A 17958-nucleotide genomic window follows, 5' to 3' on the forward strand; every position below is an offset into this window, starting at 1 on the left:
AGGTGGCTATGGTAGCAAAGTCTTTATTTGTGTAGAGTAAAATCAGGGCGGTAGCAACCCAACGTATTATGAATATAATGCAGTGAGCTTTTCTGGCGTTGTGTTGTTTTCACACTTCACATTCCTCACAGTCACAGTCCTCTTTGAGAACGAGCTGCTTTTGTGTTTTTAGGTTGGGATAATAACCTAAGAAAATATGTATGCATCACTTGCTCACATAAACGATCAGTTATTTTAATTGTAATTTATAAATCCTTGGACTTGAATAGAATATGTGTTTCAGGAAGATTCACGAAGGACTCCAAATTTAACACTTTGTGCATTTTACAAAGCGTGCCACTCTTTTCTTTCTAATGCATTCAATTTTATTTCTATAGTGCCGAATCATAACAACAGTCGCCTAAAAGTGCTTCACAGAAAAACCCCACCAATCAGACGACTTTGTCTTTGTCTTTTCCCCTGCCACCACTGTAATTAAGAACACGTTCTCGAGGATTTGCCTGGTTAAATGGCAGTTACATTGACTCAGTGCATGCAGTCCACCTTGTGGTACAAATTTGCATGTTATGAAATACTTTTATATACTCTCTCCTATGCGTTTGTGTGTGCCGGAGAAAATTAAATATATCACAGAAGATTCAATAGTAATGTGAAATATAGTTCTCTGTCATGATTTTGGAGTAACAGAAGACAAGAGTACTGAGGCATTGTTGTATTTGAGAACAACTTTTTTTTTTACTGGCAAATATAAAAGACAGACATGTAGATGCTGAATCGGCTTCCTGTAGCTAATAAAAGTCTCCTCTTATGGGCATGTTTCCACATCTATGTGGCCTTCCTCTGTTACTTGGGTATGACTCCTTTTTTAGAGCCTTCTAGGTGCCATAATATGGAATCAGACTGGCACATGGGAACCAAAAGATGTTGACCATTACAGTTGGGAACAATACTATTTATGTGACATGACCCCTGTCTGACTTGTTAGATGCTTATTCGAGCACAAAGATAATATTCATCTCATTGACAGGCTTTTGTTCAGTTAATTCAGACACAGACACGGAGCATTCTGGATATATTGAATAGATGTATTGGTGTCTGCCTGGTTATGTGGCATTTTAAAAGTCTGAACGAGGTTTATATTGGAATATCGATTCTTTTAATATGGTGCTGCAGGTTTATTCAACCAGCGAAACACTTATCAGCTAAGCTATAGTGTCATCCTTACACCATCACGGAGTATGACGGCGAATCCTGTGTCCTATTTTCCCATGCTTTGGGGTTGGACATTTCCGACAGCCGGTGAAGGCAGCACAGAGAAAGCGCCGCTCCTCCGCTCCAGCCAGTATCGCTCCACTCCGAGGTGTGCACGCGGAGGAGAGGGTTTCTTTTCGTACAAGTTTTCTTCTGGAAATACCGTCCTGTGACTGGAGGGAATGGGGAATTGACCATACTCGGGCTTCCAGCGGGAATGAAAACTGTGAGGAAGATAGCGGTGATCGTTTTTTCCCTCCAGAGGAGAAACAGTAAGTGACAGACTGAAAGGGCTCGTGCGCCTTGCTGTCCCGGGGGAGTCTTTTTTGTTTAGTGTTAACCCAACTAACTGTGATCACGACCACTGGCGCGCTCTCCTCGAGGCCGGGGACTCGCTCAATGATATCCTCCAAATACTTAGTGTCTGACGTGTATGAGTGTGTCCGGTTAAGCTGCGATGAGGAGGGAATTTAACAGCGGTGAAGCTCCAGACGTAGACGGCGAGAGCTAAGCTCCCCTCGCCAGCCAGTCAGCGGTGGTCAGGGACCGCAGACCACAACCACAAAACCAGGTACTTTTAGTACATTCATGCTACATGCTCGCGCTACGTGCTTTGCTCGCCTTTTTACCCCTCTAGATAACGTTATTTAGAGCCGCAGTGCTGATGAGACGGTGGCGATGGTGGTGTCTGAAGGGGGGATTCGGGCACAGCGCGAATAATGTCTCGCCAGCTAAGCGAGGCTTGCGTGGAGTTGCTAAGTCCCCCTAGTTGCGCAAATTATATTGAAAATCTAGTTGGAAAAAGGGGCAGATTAACAGCGCTTTGCTTTAATTGTGTGCTCCACGCTCAGGATGTTAAGAACAAGAGAATTTCGGGTATATTTGTTATATTTTGTTCTGTTCGGCTCTACAATTTCCGAACTTAAAAAGAGTTAATCACTTTCACCGGTATGAGAGTTGGATTAAACACAGACTGTGTGGCGTTTTCTGAACCTGGTGATGCCGCATTCACCTGGACCTGTGTCTGTTTGTGTATGCTAACATTAAACTGCTCTTTTTTATATAGAGATATATCTGATATTTCACGTTTACTACCGTACAGTACTGCAGTTCATTGCAATCTCTTTTTGGGTGTTTATTATATATCAGTAAGAAGGAGTTGGCCCTGTTTCTTTGCATTTGGTATTCTCTTTTAAAATGATTTCGTTTCAAATGTTGAATCTTAAATTAGATGTCATCCATATGGGAGTGTCTGAAAGCTTCCTATTCCCTCACATGTTATTTGATCCACAGTTCCCATGGTCTTCTGATGCTTCATGCCTTGTATTAGATTACAGTTTAATCAGACATGTATTGAAGCCTTCGCTCCCTTTTTTTTTAATCAGGCAAACCAACTTAAAACACAGAGGACTGTACACATAACATCATCTCATTCATCACAGCTGTACATCGCTGCCACATTCAGGAACTAAATGCCTTGCTGAAGGGCACTTGGAGTTAAGTTTCTGGGGAAGATTTTGTTTTGTAATTGTCTCCCTTGTGCAACATTTCTCAGTTTGCATGGATGATTAGTGGGAGCAGCATGCCTGTGAAACCTATCATGTTTGAGCCTGCACCGTGATTGGGCTGGAACAGTTTACAAGCTATGGTTTGTTAAGTATTTTGCTGTCAGGGTCACGGTTCAGTGCAGCGAGAAAACATGACTGCAGCAGTTCCATTTCCCCCCCTCGGTGTGTATTTATGAGAACAAACACTGAGTTCTTAAATACATTTCGGTGACGACTGGCATTTCCAGCATGTCGGTGCTTGATGTCTTTTCTGGTCTAACCCTTTGCTCTAGTTCAGTATCTTTTATATCAAGAAATAACCCCACTTGTCTCAGGGTGGCTCCTTACATTTTTGCAACTTTACCCTCAGCTGCAGTCAATTTCCTTTTACTGCAGGAGCAGCTGACCAAATAAACCCATTGTAAGGTTGACTAACCTTTTTCTTTATTATATACATGTTCTGTTCAATTCATTTTTAAAAATCTAGTAATGTAAAGACCCTACAATAATACAAAGAAAATGACAACAACCAGGTGACCCTCTATAAGCAAACACTTGGTGACAGTGTTGGGACATGTAGCTGTGATCAAAATAATGTTAATTGTTGGGAACAAACTTGTGTTTAACAGAAATATGAGACATAGATAGAATTAGTTCCATCTATGTTATGAAAGAATAGAAAAGGTTCGTGATGATGAGTAGTGCTGCATCTCGATAGTCATTTGGTTAGAACAGAATTAGACATGTTAGTTAGGTTGATGCAGAGTGTAGGAGGAGTAGCTGTAGTTTTTGTTTTTTAAATATAGAATATCATTGGTTATTGATACTTGGGATGTAGCGAACAGGATTTATGAAGGACTTGTATTTTTACATTAAAGAATTGCCCTGTTGTGCAGCTATCCTTATGACTCTGCGTTATTGCACCTGCTCTGTGTTCTACATTGTAATCAGTCCAGTTCTGGCCTCCTAAAATATCCTGTCCTCCTAAAACACATTTGAATTTCAGTGGCCAGTTTTTACCTGGACAATTGAAGGATATATAAAAGTCACTTGGCTGAAATATGTATGCCGATTCTAACAGAAATATTCTTGCTAGCTCAAAATGAGTTATGCGTGACAGATTATAGGCTAACAAGTAATTTACAACAGTTTAAATGCAAACAATCATTTATTTTTGGTTTGTTTGGCAAATACTGGAAATCAGTTTTTGGCACATCACCTGACAGCAGTACACATCAGAATATTAGGAGTAGGAAATGTTAATGGAAACTTAAGCAACAGTGTTACCAAACACGAACTGGACACAGTTGAAGGCTCAAAAACACGAGCGCATTGTTGAAACGACGGGTCTGAGAAATTTGTCAGGGTGGAGATATTTTTGGCTATTTAAAGTCCAACAAAGAAGCAGGGAAGCATTCACTGCAAACACTATGAAAAGGATGTTTCCACGACAGCAGTAATACTAAAAATCATTTTTTAAAATCATTTGAAGTGTTGCCATCATCAACAGTGCATATTTAACCGTTCATCTGCAAAACGCAAGACTTTAATGTCCCAGACTCTTTCTCTGTACGACAAAAAAATGAACAGACAGTGACGTCACAAATTGCGTTATTGTAAAAGACACCAGGCCAGAAAGATAAGTTGCCTGATTAAAGTAACCGACTTGTTACGAACTCCCTGGTCACGAACCTTTCCCTCAGCCAACTCTTTTCCAGCAGTACAAAGTGTAGAGAGATGGCTGAATAGCTGTGTCGTACTTCGGTTTTGTGGTCAAGTCGCACATCTGATCCAAATATGACTCTCGCTGCCCTTTCATTGAGACAGCACTGCTCTTCTTGTGGCTTTAAAAAAAAAAAAGCCAGATCTATTCCTTTATCTTGTGGCATAAGTGGACCATAACTAAAGAAGTTTAGTATAGATTTTTTTTTGTACTTCTATTTTATTTATTTACAACTGACAACAAAAAAGACAACCCTGCATCACTTTCTTCTTTCATCACGTCACAGGACTGTTGTTAACTGAACCCAGTAGGAAGCGGTGTTGCTTTTGTTTGCTGCACCCTTTAAAAGATAAATGTTATAATTATTGAGCTGTGACTGTGCAAAAACTACTCCAGAAGAGTTAAAGAATAACAATATGGAGCTGGAAATTAACATATTAAGTCTGGTTTTATAGAATAGTTCTGGATCAGTTTAGTGAGCCTGCACAGGTATTCAGCGTTAAGACAACAGTTTTAATATCCAATAGCGATTGGCTGAAATGTACACACAGTGTGGAAACAGAGTGGACAGAGGCTTGCTTGTAACTTAGGCATGCAAATCTCACCATGCAATGAGTCTGGTGTCATTCTTTTGCAATAAATTGCAGCTGTCAAAAAGCATGGGTGGATGCATAGTTTTCATGTCATAGGGTCATTATGACATGGCAGAAGTGGGATAATCATAGTAAATCATGTCATCATTTATGAGTAATTTAGGGTTAAAGATTTGGGTTTTGCTCTATTCAATGAATTGTTTTACTTCACTTTTGGAAGGATAGCTGTGATATTGAGATTTGGAACAGGATTCCTGTACAGCAATGTTATCATTGTAGCTTGAATAAGTGTTGTGTTCACAGCTGACAGGATTAAAGCCAGATTCAAGCTCATGAGAAAATCTACAGCCATACCCCCAAAAAGGAAGAGATCATATGTTACTCATCAAATGACTCTTAGGTTTTATTCAGACAAAGCTATCTATAGACTCCATGAATATACCACAGTTATTTCTGTGTAACCCTCTTCAAGTGAAGCTCTTCCACTCTGGGATGCGTTTTTCTTGGTTATTACTGCAAACGGTCTCATTTCAGTTTGGTGTCACAGGGAGTTGTTTGTTGATGAATTCCTAAGCTTTTTATCAGGCCGTATTAGGATGAGGAGGGGTTGGATTAGTCCTTTGTGAAATGGTGAAATGTCAGGCTTCAGAACTGTTTCGGCTTTGTGTCATTTTTTATAACAAGACTGTTCACATGACCAAGATGAAATACTAGATAAGTAATTGCTCTCCAAACCAAACATGACTTGGAACTGTGGTGTTTCAGTTAGTTTCTGTTTTAAATAAGATCTTAATGAAACTGTGTCGTCAGCTTTTTTAATTTACTGCGTGTTTGTTGGTGAAGCACTCTGTTATGTCACACCAGGTATCATGGTGGGTGAGATGGCTGTACCAGCCATTTTACAGGTGGATTGTCAGACTATCCCAAATATCTTCAATCAAATTCTTATAGCGCTGTGCAGTATGACGTAGCACTTGTATCATGATTTTTTTAAGGTTCTATTAGGAGTAAATAAAAATAAATTCAGTGTCTTTTATGTACCGTATTTTCTGCACTATAAGGCGCACTTAAAATCCTTTAATTTTCTCAAAAATCGACGGTGCACCTTATAATCTTCCTTATAAGCCTTATGTTTGTATTCTGGTTGTGCTAACTGACCTCGAACCGATTTTATGTGCTACACGGCGCTCAAGAATCTGTCAAAAATGTTTTAGTACGACTTTGGTGAGCTACGAAGCCGCACCGCTTGATGGATTGTTGGAGCATTACGACTACCATAGACAGGAGCCTCACGGACTCGGAGTAATCTGGGTCCAAAACTTCAGGTCCCAAAAACAAACAAACACTGCGGCATTACTGAGAGTTAAAAACTGTCTAAATTCTTTCATATTTAATAAAATGACCAGCTTTGCTGCTTTGCCAGGTGTAACGATTACGTTTAACATCCAGGCATCCATGAAAACAGAATTTAGTAAATTTAACGGAGTTAGAAGTTAGCAGGAAGTTAGCTCGCTAGCTTCCACCTTAACATGATATAGCATGTTCTGACTGAGAGGTTTCTGAAAAAATTCAAACATACAGCTCTGCTATCACTTCCAACATAAATGAAGACAGGAAACTAAACAGCAGTGACGTTTGCAGAGTTACTGAAGTTGGGCTAGCTGGTATATAATGATGTGCTACGTGATCGCTAGCGACACAGCTATGTTAGCATAACATAAACACAGTGAAGCTGGAGGATGAACGCTAACTTCTCGATGGTTAGAGACAAATGCAATCGCATGGCAGGATGCTGTAAACAGACCAAACTTCAGCCAGGAGAACAACTGAGATAATCCATCCACAATATGAGGTTAGTCATTAATATACTGCAACAACACGGGAATAGAGCAGCTGCGAGAGAATTCAACATTAATGAATCAATGGTACGGAAGTGGAGGAAGCCAGAAGAATGAGTTGAGTAGAAGTTTGACTTATCTGACTGCTTGTTTCGCCTAATAATCCGTTGCGCCTTATGGTCTGAAAAATACCTTGGCTAAATCTTATTTTGAAAGGTTTTCATCACGTATTGTATACAGAAAGGAAATGGTAAAGCAATGTGAAGTTTATCCAAACAGTAAATGCATGTTAAAACGATCAAGTCTTAAACAAAGTCGACCTGTATGCAGTGCCGTCTGGTTTGAGACACAATAGTTAAAGAAACGAACCAAAACTCAAAGGACACTGACTGTCCTCGTCCTCCTGTTATGCAACCAGCTGCTTTCTTTTGTTGTCTTCCCGAGTACGTGAGACCTCCTTCACCCTGAAAGGTCTCCTTGTTTGTCTCAGTCCTCGACAGCCACGCACAAACACAAAGCCAGACGTGGCCTCTGACCCCAGGCACAGATACTGACGCACTGTGCGGGGCTGTGTCCATTATTATTCCTTTCTGTATGTTCATTAATGATGCAATATGCATACACTGCTGTCCTTGGGCCCTGTCCCACAAATACATGGGGCCGCAGGCTCTCTTGTTCTTAGTGTGGATAAAGCATCTTGCTCCAAGCTCGCTGCACACTCTCAGTCCTCTGAGGATGCTGTGACATTCCCAGAGGAGATTCCATTCCCCCGTAAACAATCCTGGCATTGACACAGGCGCTGATTAGCAAGTTGCCAGGGTGTTTCCACAATGGCCCAGCAGAGGATAATGAGATCGGATCTGGAAACTAAAGTTCTCATTCAGGAGTTTGTTGGCAACCAGTTGTGTGAAGCAACCGTCTTAGGAAAAGTGTAGAAACTCAGCAGATCGTTCTGGGAAGCACTGGAAGCTGTCAGCGATTTGACTCGGATATTTCTCTGTCAGCAGTTGGTGTCAGTTGCTGGGGAAAGGTGTTGGTGAAAGTAGAGTGCCACTGTTCTGTGAGCAGGATAAAAACCTGTACCTTCTATTTCTGAATTACTCTTGAAGGAAAGATTGCAGCAAAAAACTGAGCCCGGAGAACAATGTTTTATAATTTGTGTATATATAATGATCGTAGTGTATGTATACATGTCTTGTCTGTACCCTGAGTGCCACCCATTGTGTCAGATACATTGTAACTAATAAATGTTATTCTTGACTAGCAGCCCAGAATAACATCCTCCTGAATATTATCTGTAAGCTTGTGTTTTCGCATATTCAAGGTGAGGAAGATTGTTCCTGCATTAAACTATTTTTTTCTATGTTTTAATCACATTTTATTTAGAGGAATGAACTTTAAATCTAACTGCAGTTTTTCGTGTCACAAAGTTATTCCAGTTTCTTTGTCATAACGTAGCCTCGTGTCTATACATGCTTGGCTCTTCTTGTTTTGTTCATACTGAAGTGTGGATAATAACCAGAGTTCAGCAGAGTTAACCTCAGCCCTTAAAATCAACCTCCCCCAAACTTTTAAGGTCATGTATCACAGCACTTAGGGTCAGTACTTCATTTGTATAAACAAGGAGCCCTCATAAACACTTAAACTACTAACTTTGGATGAAAGAAACCAGTTCTCCGTGTTTAGATTTGATATTTGATGAGCTCTGCAGTATGGTAAAAGCACAAAAACAGCCAGGCAACGATGCAATGGAAACAAACAGCAAGACTTAGTGATATTCAGAGTGTTTGTTTTAATTCCAGGCTGCAAATATCTCTCAAAACTATGAAATGTTGTTGATTGAGCATTTTCTGATGCATTAACGGTAAGAAGTTTAATAATAATTTACCAATGTGTTACAAGTGAGTAAAAACTTCTTACTCAAACACAATAAAATTCACTGAAAATATTGTTAGATAAATGAAAAATATCATTTTGCATGTTAATATAAAAGTTTTTAGGCAAAATGAAAATTTGTTTCACGGTCACTTTCATACGTCACCAGAGTAATTTTAGGTCTTCATACTGTCTGTGTGCAGCCGCTGTGCACGGCTCTATTTTGTCTACTTTACTGGCAGATCGTGCAAAAAGCATGGTGGTGTGAATGTAAAACCTTTGTCACTGTCTGACATCTCATTAACGGGAGCAGAACAAGACTTTTCACAGAAAGTTTCTGACATATCTGGAGTTGTATAACTTCAAATCCACCCTTTGAGTTTTCACAGTACATTATAACTACAAGAACATGTTAAGCCCTAGCTCTATAACTGCTGACAGCTAACAAAAATTAGCTGTCAGTAGTTTGGTGATTTCATTCAGCGTGGAGGGCACGTTTGTTACTTGCCATTCTAACTCTGCCGTGCCGTCAGAGGCGAAGCATTTCAATGAGAGCTCAGCTGTACGCTAACTTTGTAAAACAATTCAACAACCCCGCTCTCTATGCAGCGACTGGTCAGGTGTGCAGTGCTGTGAAACCAGACAGGGTGTGAATTTCATCAGGGCGACGATTCTTTGATGAGACGGTGTCAAGTGTGCACCGTTGTCACTCAGTTCAGTTCGGTCTTATTTACACAGCACCAAATTACAACAGTTTCCTCGAGGTGCTTTGTGTTGTAAAGTGAAGAAACTGTAATAATATAGTAATTGAGATCCCTAAAGTTTGTAAGACGGTTGAGCCTATCCCCTAAGATATTTCAGTGCCATTAGACGTGCTGGAGGAAGTTAAAGGCAGAAAAATAACTTTATATTAGCTGTAAGGTAAGAACTCTAAAAACTGATGAGTATTGCAGGTTGTTCAACTGTGCTGTTTAAAAAGGTTTAGTCTGTTATGATTGTTGGAGTAGAAGAGGTGAAATTAAAGAGGCACATTCCTTCCTTGTTGCACTTGTAGGCAACAAGTTGCTAAGCACTTACAGTGACTGCACTCTGAGATCCTGGAATTAAAAATGTCAGTGTTTGTTTTTAATGGAAGACTTGTGTCTAGGGCTGGGCGATATGGCCTAAAATTCATATCGCGATATAATTTGAAGCATGTGCGGTAACGATATATATCGTGATATATTCTTTTCTTCTGTATAACGTATTTTCCACACTATAAGGACTTAAAATCCTTTAATTTTCTCAAAAATCGAGAGTGTGCCTTATGTATGAATTCTGGTTGTGCTTACTGACCTCGAACCGATTTTGGCGAGCAGAAATCTGTTAAAAAATGTTTTAGTACAACTTTGGTAATCCGCACTGCTTGATGGATTGTCAGAGCATTACGGCTGCCATAGTGAGGGAGCTTCGCGGAGTAATCTGGGTCCAAAACTCCGTCCACTTCAGGTCCCAAAGTCAAACAAACACTAAGAGTTAAAAACGGTCTAAATTCTTTCATCTTTAATTAAATCATCAACGTTGCTGCTTTATCAGGTGTAACAATTAAGTTTTACATCCATGCATCCATGAAAACAGAATTTATTAAATTTAACAGGAAGTTAGCTCGCTAGTTTATACCTAAACATTTCATACCATGTTCTGTCTGAGAGATTTTTGAAACGAATTCAAACGTACAGCTCTGCTATCACTTCCAACATAAATGAAGACAGAAAACTAAACAGCAGTGGTGTTTGCAGGGTTACTGAAGTTGGACTACCTGGTATATAATGTTGTTCTACGTGATTGCTAGCGACACAGCTATGTTAGCATAACATTAGCACAGTGAAGCTGGAGGATGAACGCCAACTTTTTTTCCACTCATTAAAAGTTAACGTGAGGGATTCTGGTGGTCGGGGACAAATGCAATCGCATAGCAGGATGCTATACACGGGGCAAACTTCAGTCAGGAGAACAACTGAGATTATTCATCCACAATACGAGGTTAGTTATTAATATACTGCAACAACATGGGAATAGAGCAGCTGCAAGAGAATTCAACATTAATGAATCAATGGTACGGATTTGGAGGAAGCCAGAAGAATGAGTTGAGTAAAGTAAAGTTTGAAGCGCAGTTTTTGGCTTTCCTCATATTTCAAAAGTGCTTCATGTCTTTGCTATGACTGTCGCCCGCCATAATTTGCAGATGATAATGGTTTTAGCCGCTGCGATGCTTTCGACCAAAACAGGCGCAGCTTGATGACATCATCAACATGCGCTATCGCGATAGAGCCATATAGTCAAAATCTCTACCGTTGGCCAAATTTATATCATTTCTATCGTATATCGTTTATTTCGCCCACCCCTACTTGTGTCTTGATGGTTGAAATAACAATCACGTGGTTAGGCTAATGGAGGAAAAGAAATAATGATTAACATTGGACTTACTCAGGCTGGAGGTGAAGGTGGCATGTTAATTATCATAATGACTTTTATAATTATTAGTAACATTTGTAGAGGTGGGAATCACCATACATCCCACGATACGATATTATCACAATACTTAACGCACGATACGATATTATTGCAATTTTTAAAAATATTTTGCGATATTCAGATTCTGTACATAAAGGTAAACTTTATCAATATTCATTTTATCTAATATCAAAGTCTCACACTCAGTCTTTCTCTCATTTCAGTCAGTTTTATTGTTGACAAACTGAACGGTTTGTATTACAGTCTAGTCCAACTTAACTGAATGCAACCATCTGGTACAATTATAGCTATTCTGAACTATGCAATTTATGAAAACTATGCAGCCCATTCAGCAACTGAAGAATTTGAAAGTAAATTAAAACAAAATATAATTTTACATTAAATAAAAAAGTTTTAAACTTAATTAAAATAAAACATGTCTTAAATTAAAATAAGTAAACTGTCATGTTTATTGCTGCCAAAAAAAAGTTAAACACATTTGGACAGTGAAGGAATGTCAGGATTCTTGCTCAGAAAAAGGAGCTGATCAACATGCTCTGAAGTCAGAGCATGTTCCAGTCCACAAAAACTTTTTTTGTAACAAAATATCGATTTCTGCTGTCCCTGTATCGATACATTATTAGCAAACAAAATATCACGATACTACACAGTATCGATTTTTTTCCCCACCCCTAAACATTTGTCAAAATAAGGACTTATGATTAGATTTTAAGGTGTTTTATTAGTGTTACAAAGAATTTGGATTATTTTCTTACTTCATTATAAAAAGGTAAAATATACTGTATAATCTACCAACAAATAAAGGGTTACACAAATGTTAAGCAAAACTGCCAAATGTAACTCTTGGAATTACAGTTGAAGATCTTTATGCATAAAAATGATTTAGTTACTGTAGCAGTCGTGGTTAACATAAAGGCGACCAGATGATGGGGAAAAAAACAACCACAACAGGCTTTAGTTGTTTTCCAGTCTCTGAATATATTTCCCCTAAAGATACCAAGGTTCAACATCTCAACATGAACATCCCAGCCCCCAAAAACCCTCCTTAAATAGCTACCGATCATACCACCAATAAAATTTAAGAGATCCTCCCTGATGCACTACCAAGACACGCATACAGTGAAATACTGGACTCATTTTAACACGCCCCACATACATCTGACTACAAAACAAACCCCATTTAAATAATATACAAACAAACGGAATCAAATCAAACTGTAGATTCAGCCCACTCTCATCTAATGGTTAACCTCACTGATGGTGGATAATTAGGGAATTCCTTTCAGATGAAGGAAGCTGACGTCAAAAGAAAGCGTGGTTAGTGGACTTCAAAATAAAAGCATAACAAAACCAAAACTTCCTGTCAGACATTGCGTGTGCTTCACTTTAGTGAGGGAGGAGCTTCCCCCGCACCCACACAGTTACTAAAATAAAAACACAGCACTCTGTGTGAAAGGCATTGAACATTTAGACCTCACAGTTAAGGAGGAATAACAGAATAAGAAACACATTTTTAATAAATTCTTGTAAAAGTAGAACGGTGAAGGTTTTTCACGTTGTCCACCGCTCTCCTTCATCAACTGTCCACACCACTCCACCTCACCTTGTCACCTCTTTTCTTCAGGCCTGAAACCTTTCCAGTTCAGATTCTCTCCTCAGGATTTCATCCTTGCCTAGCTTAGCTCTCCACACAAGCCCCACGTTGCTCTGCTTTGCCCAGGCTCACTGTCCCATCGGCGACTCATTCAGCACTGCAATAATTATTCATCTTTATCTAACTGCAGTCCCAGTTGCACTGGATCGTGATGTAGCAACCTTCATATTAAATGTGTGTAAACAACATGTGTTAAGTAACAAAGCCTGCAACAATTGTTGTTCTACATTGATTTCTACGGGGTTAAAAAGGAGTCTCTTGGGGGTTGTTGGCCTGTTTTTTGCTTTTTAGCCCACACACCCCAAAATTCACTATATGATGAATAAATCATTTTCAGGAAAAGTCATAAAATAAGAGAGAATGAGGTTTTATTTGAAGAGTTGCATGACTTCAGAATAAACACTGGCAGATCTCTTTGCCTTTTGTTCACTTAAGCCTGCACAATATTGCCACCTGATAAAATTGAAAAATATATATAGCTGGGATTTTGTGCCTTGGATTGAGGATTTTAACCAGTGTCTTACGGCCCTGCTTTTCCATCATGTGAACACATGAGTAATTTCCATCCATCGTTTTTTCCCCCCCTTTCATATGAAGTACATGTAGTGCGTGCTTTAGGGGCACTCGGTGAAGTCGTAGGTTTACTTTGGGTTGCTCGTCACCAACTGCTAGTATCTGCTCCTTCGTAGCCTTGCTGTACTCTGCTGTGTTTGGGGTGAAGTACCGTGCTTCGTTGAAGATTGTTAGTTTTTAGTTACTGAATCGTCATCGCTGGCAGACACCTCTTCCTCTCAGAGATACCCAGGCTTATCTAATTGTTGTGCACAGTAAGGAACGTAAACACACGGTGCTGCTATAGCAGTAATGTGACAAGGTAGTGGCACATTGTTCCTATTGTAGAATCTCCATCCTAAATTGTATGTGTGTAATGTTCAGAGATTGTGCAGCTGGGACTGAAAGCACTTATTTTCTTTGTGACAGCAGTATCTGGTAGAAGTCAGAGCTATTTACTTGCTTATCATGAGGCAGACGACATTTAATGTCTGGTGAGTGAAGCACATTGTTTCCATCCCCTTGTTTTTTTGCACCCAGTTATCCTATTGAATGAGACGCCTGTTATCTGTTGTGTTACAGGCCCTGAACTTTTTATTTTAAGCTCATTCAAGATGATGTGCAATAAATAGATTGAGTTCATTTCTCAGTGTGCAGATTAGTGACCCCTAGTTTTGCATCTGTGTACGTTTCCTTTTGAATATCACAGTCCTTATATTTTCTTTCATAATGCGTAAGGTTTTACACGCTATCACACAGTCAGGATGTTTTCTTAAAAAAGTCAAATCATTGTTATATTATGGTTGAATGACTTGGAATAGGTAACAAACATGTTTAAATTGTAAGCTGTTCTGTTGTTGTCTTTTAAATCCATTTGATATTTTTATTTTATGTGTCTCTTCATAACTAAATGCTTTCTTGTTGTTTTCTGTAAAACGAGGTTTGGTTACAGGTTTGGTTGGACTTGATGCTGTTATATTCTAAGCTGCCAAACACACCTTGAAAGACTTGGTGACTCTTTAATCATGTTTGATGTCAGTGGGGAAAGCACACAGCACCAAAAAACAGCGTCACCTCACAGAAAACTTGTTCGTGTGATTTTTGCATTTTAACCGTTCTGTTCTTTATGTATATACGACTTTTTGTACCACTTGGCAGCTCAAAATGCTTTATGGAAAACGACATACGCCAAAAAGCCCAAGCATAGTCTCTTGCTCTCAGATACACACAGACTTGCACAGAAGCCTCTGTGTAGATGACTGGACAAAGAGCAGTAGCTTTACTTTAAATAAAGTTGATTCATGGTATAACTCCAGGGAATCATTAAATACATTTGCCTACATCATGCCCAGAGTAGCATTTGGCAATTTGCTAGTTTACAAATCAGTCAAAGAAACTTCAGCTACAAGATAAATGTCTCCATACATTCATACAACACTTTATTCTGTGCTCTTTGTCCACCTCACATCCATGGCTAATCTGGAATCACCAGTATACCAGATATAGATGTTCTTAGACTGTGGGAGGAAACCCCACAGTACCCCTGTGGACACAGGAATTGCACATTTAAAACTAAATGTGGAACATTTAAAAACTACACATAGCTGCATAACATGTTGTGTTATTTTGTGTTTGTGATAACAATACCATAATGCTTTTCAGACCAAAAGAGCAAACTATTTAAATTAAGTGCAGCATTTACAAAACTATTATTGAGATCTGTTCAAAGAGTTAATGCTAACAACATCCAAAGTTTTATTCTCATGTTATCCTGAAATGCACGTTACCATTTTGTTTCAGTCAGCTGCATTGTGGTTGTAGAATCTGTTATGGTCCAAAATGTTTGTAATGGCTAATGTTGGATGAATGCTTACCTAATGTTACTAACGTTATACCTCACAGTAAAGTTAGCAGGCTATTTAGCAACCATCCTAACATTTTGTTTTTGAGATTCACTGTACAGTTTAGTGCAACTACAAGTGCAGTATTAAATACTGAGTGAACGTTTGTAAATGGATATTTAAATATAATTTTAGCACTTAATCAGTCTAATGTGTGTATTTCCTCTAGATCTCTAGGTTTCCAGTTACATCCTTCATTCTCACTCCTTCGGGTGAATCTGTTGATAATCATTTAGCTAACAGTTACATCCTTGTGTGTTTGACATTCGATTAGGGGTGGCTTTCAGTATGGATGTGATGAATAGCTGTACAAGTTGCCAGCTTGGATATCAGCACATTGTGTTGGAAAAAGTTAACTGCTCCTAGCAACTACAGGGTGGACTGAACATGCTCTCTGTGCTGTCTGCTCATTGGCCAAGGTAACAGTGTCAGGTTGAATGAATCAGCTGAAATGATGTGGCAATTCTGTTAAAATATCAGGTGATTGCAGTGGCTCGGGAAAATATATGGGCTCATTTCGACAGTCATGGTGTTTTTGTGCAATATAGTAGACACAACATTTCTGTGTATCCAGTGTGAGCTAATGACCCAGAGTGGCTGAAACTGGTTGGGTGCTGCAAAGAGTTAGAGATCAGTTATATTATAAGCTCTAACATTTTCTTGGTGAAATCGGTGATTTAAGTTTAATTTAAAATGTTTTGAGGAGCTTTAATGACTGAATAAGTTGCAGTGGGGGGGGGAAACCGGCTCATGTTTCACACTCCATCAAAGATGTGTAGAGCAGAAGCGCTCTCTGCAAAGTGCCTGCTTGTGATATTTAACACCGTCCCTTGGCAGACAGACTTTGTATTCATCGTCTAAAGGTGAATTGAATTAACAAGGTCATTCTCTTGACATCCAGTCTCCAGAGGCTGAAGACAGTAGACTTTAAACAAGGCATCAAATATCAAGCATAAGAGGGCAGATAAAAACACATAGTTGCATCACACATCAGATTTCATCTGGAGTTTATTCTGGAATGGCAAACTGTCGGCTAGCGGGCATACGGGCATCATTGTGAGACTGAATTGTAAAGACCACATTTGAAGTCCCATTTTTACAACTTTGGCAGAGGAGTTGACAGAGAAATCCTCTAATAGTGAACAGTGATGTTACCTTTGTCTTTTAAATTCTGCACCTTGTCCGAGAGTGATGTCTTGCAAGGATGTTGAGCAAACCTGCCTTGTCATGCCCTAATTCCTGCAAAGCTTCAAATTACCTCATGAATATGCACTACTGAAGGTCAATGTCATACTGAAATGTGCAAAATAGCAGCAGGAAATGAACCGCGCTGCAGGGTTTCTCTCCATTTTAGGCATGAAGCTTATATTCTCTTGAGATATTTACCATCTTACTTTAAGTTCAGTAAACCTTCATTCATTTTCTACATTACACAAGTTAAAGCATCCAGTAATAAGAGTTGCAATCTTGATTAAGATCCACATTTATGTGTAAAAATCTGATGAATGCACAGAGCGTCTTCCAGTTTGTTTTGATTTTGCATCTCACAGCAAGTTCAAGTCCATCCTCAATCCTTTCATGAGCCTCGTTTTCAAAAGTAACAGGCAGCCGCTTTCAGCAGTTTCAGTGCCCCAAAAATCAAACCTCTTAAACAAATGAAACTGCACGCTTGTTTCCATTGCAACATCCCGAAGCTCCTACGTGTTGTTTCCATAAGAACGGTAAATTTCACCGTTCCTTGAATTGTTTAGCCTAATGTGATGGCCTGTTTGTTTTGCCTGTTTCACAGTGCGCTCTAATTTGAAATTGCTGCTCGTCTTGAATGGAAAGTCACAACTCCTGCAGCTTCATGCTTTAGTGTGCTGGCATTTTGTGTGTCTGTAGGGGAAACACTGTTTTGATCAGTGGCTTTTCATACTAATTTCTCAAAGAAGAACTGTATATCTTTATGAAGAGACTTTTTTCATTTTCATAGGTCTGAACTGTAGGTGGTCACATTCAGCAGCACTTTGATAAATAGAGCGTGTCCTTCAACAGGACATGTTTCAGATACGATTATAGAGATATGTGCCTTAATGTTGTAATTGTACTGGGGAAAACGACTTCAGAACATTTATTATTAGGAGTTTTAGAGTCTTAGTGTGGCCTTTTGAAGGACACCATCAGAAACCTGCTATGGTTGAATGCAATTAGACCTGTTTCACGTTTTAGTTTATAACAGAATCTTAAAATGGTAAAACAGCACTTTATCTTTGGAGTGCTGCATCAACCAGCTCTCCACTGGCTGGAGGTTCTGAGTCAGAGTAACCCTGCAGCTCACGGAGTCCATTAGGGGGAAAAACTGCAGAGAATTGAGAATTCCTCTCAAAGTGTTGCATAATTAAGTAGGCGGCTCTTGTGAGTGACAGTTGTTTTCTCTTGTTAATCGTTAGCTTACAATTACAGAATAAGTCAATGTAAAGAGCAGATTACTCAGTGTCTCTAAGTCATTTTTTGATAAACCTGTTCGT

The 17958-nt window shown here is 39.2% G+C and overlaps 1 protein-coding gene across 6 annotated transcripts in view; it reads left to right on the top strand.

The window, feature by feature from the left end:
• The first annotated feature begins 576 nt into the window (after positions 1-576).
• arhgap32b (Rho GTPase activating protein 32b) overlaps positions 577-17958 on the top strand; it is a 118213-nt gene continuing 100831 nt past the window's right edge. For 3 of the 6 annotated variants that reach the window (XM_042218809.1, XM_042218812.1, XM_042218811.1), the window contains exon 1: positions 578-1822. The gene's annotated coding sequence lies outside the window, so the exon portion shown is untranslated. Of the gene's footprint in view, positions 1823-17958 lie in introns of all 6 variants that reach the window. The other 3 variants (XM_042218813.1, XM_042218814.1, XM_042218810.1) reach the window with 2 other exon arrangements.

Source organism: Haplochromis burtoni, unplaced genomic scaffold (genome assembly GCF_018398535.1).
Source record: "Haplochromis burtoni strain Fernald_Lab_line unplaced genomic scaffold, NCSU_Asbu1 Contig_24, whole genome shotgun sequence".
Classification (NCBI taxonomy): Eukaryota; Metazoa; Chordata; class Actinopteri; order Cichliformes; family Cichlidae; genus Haplochromis; species Haplochromis burtoni.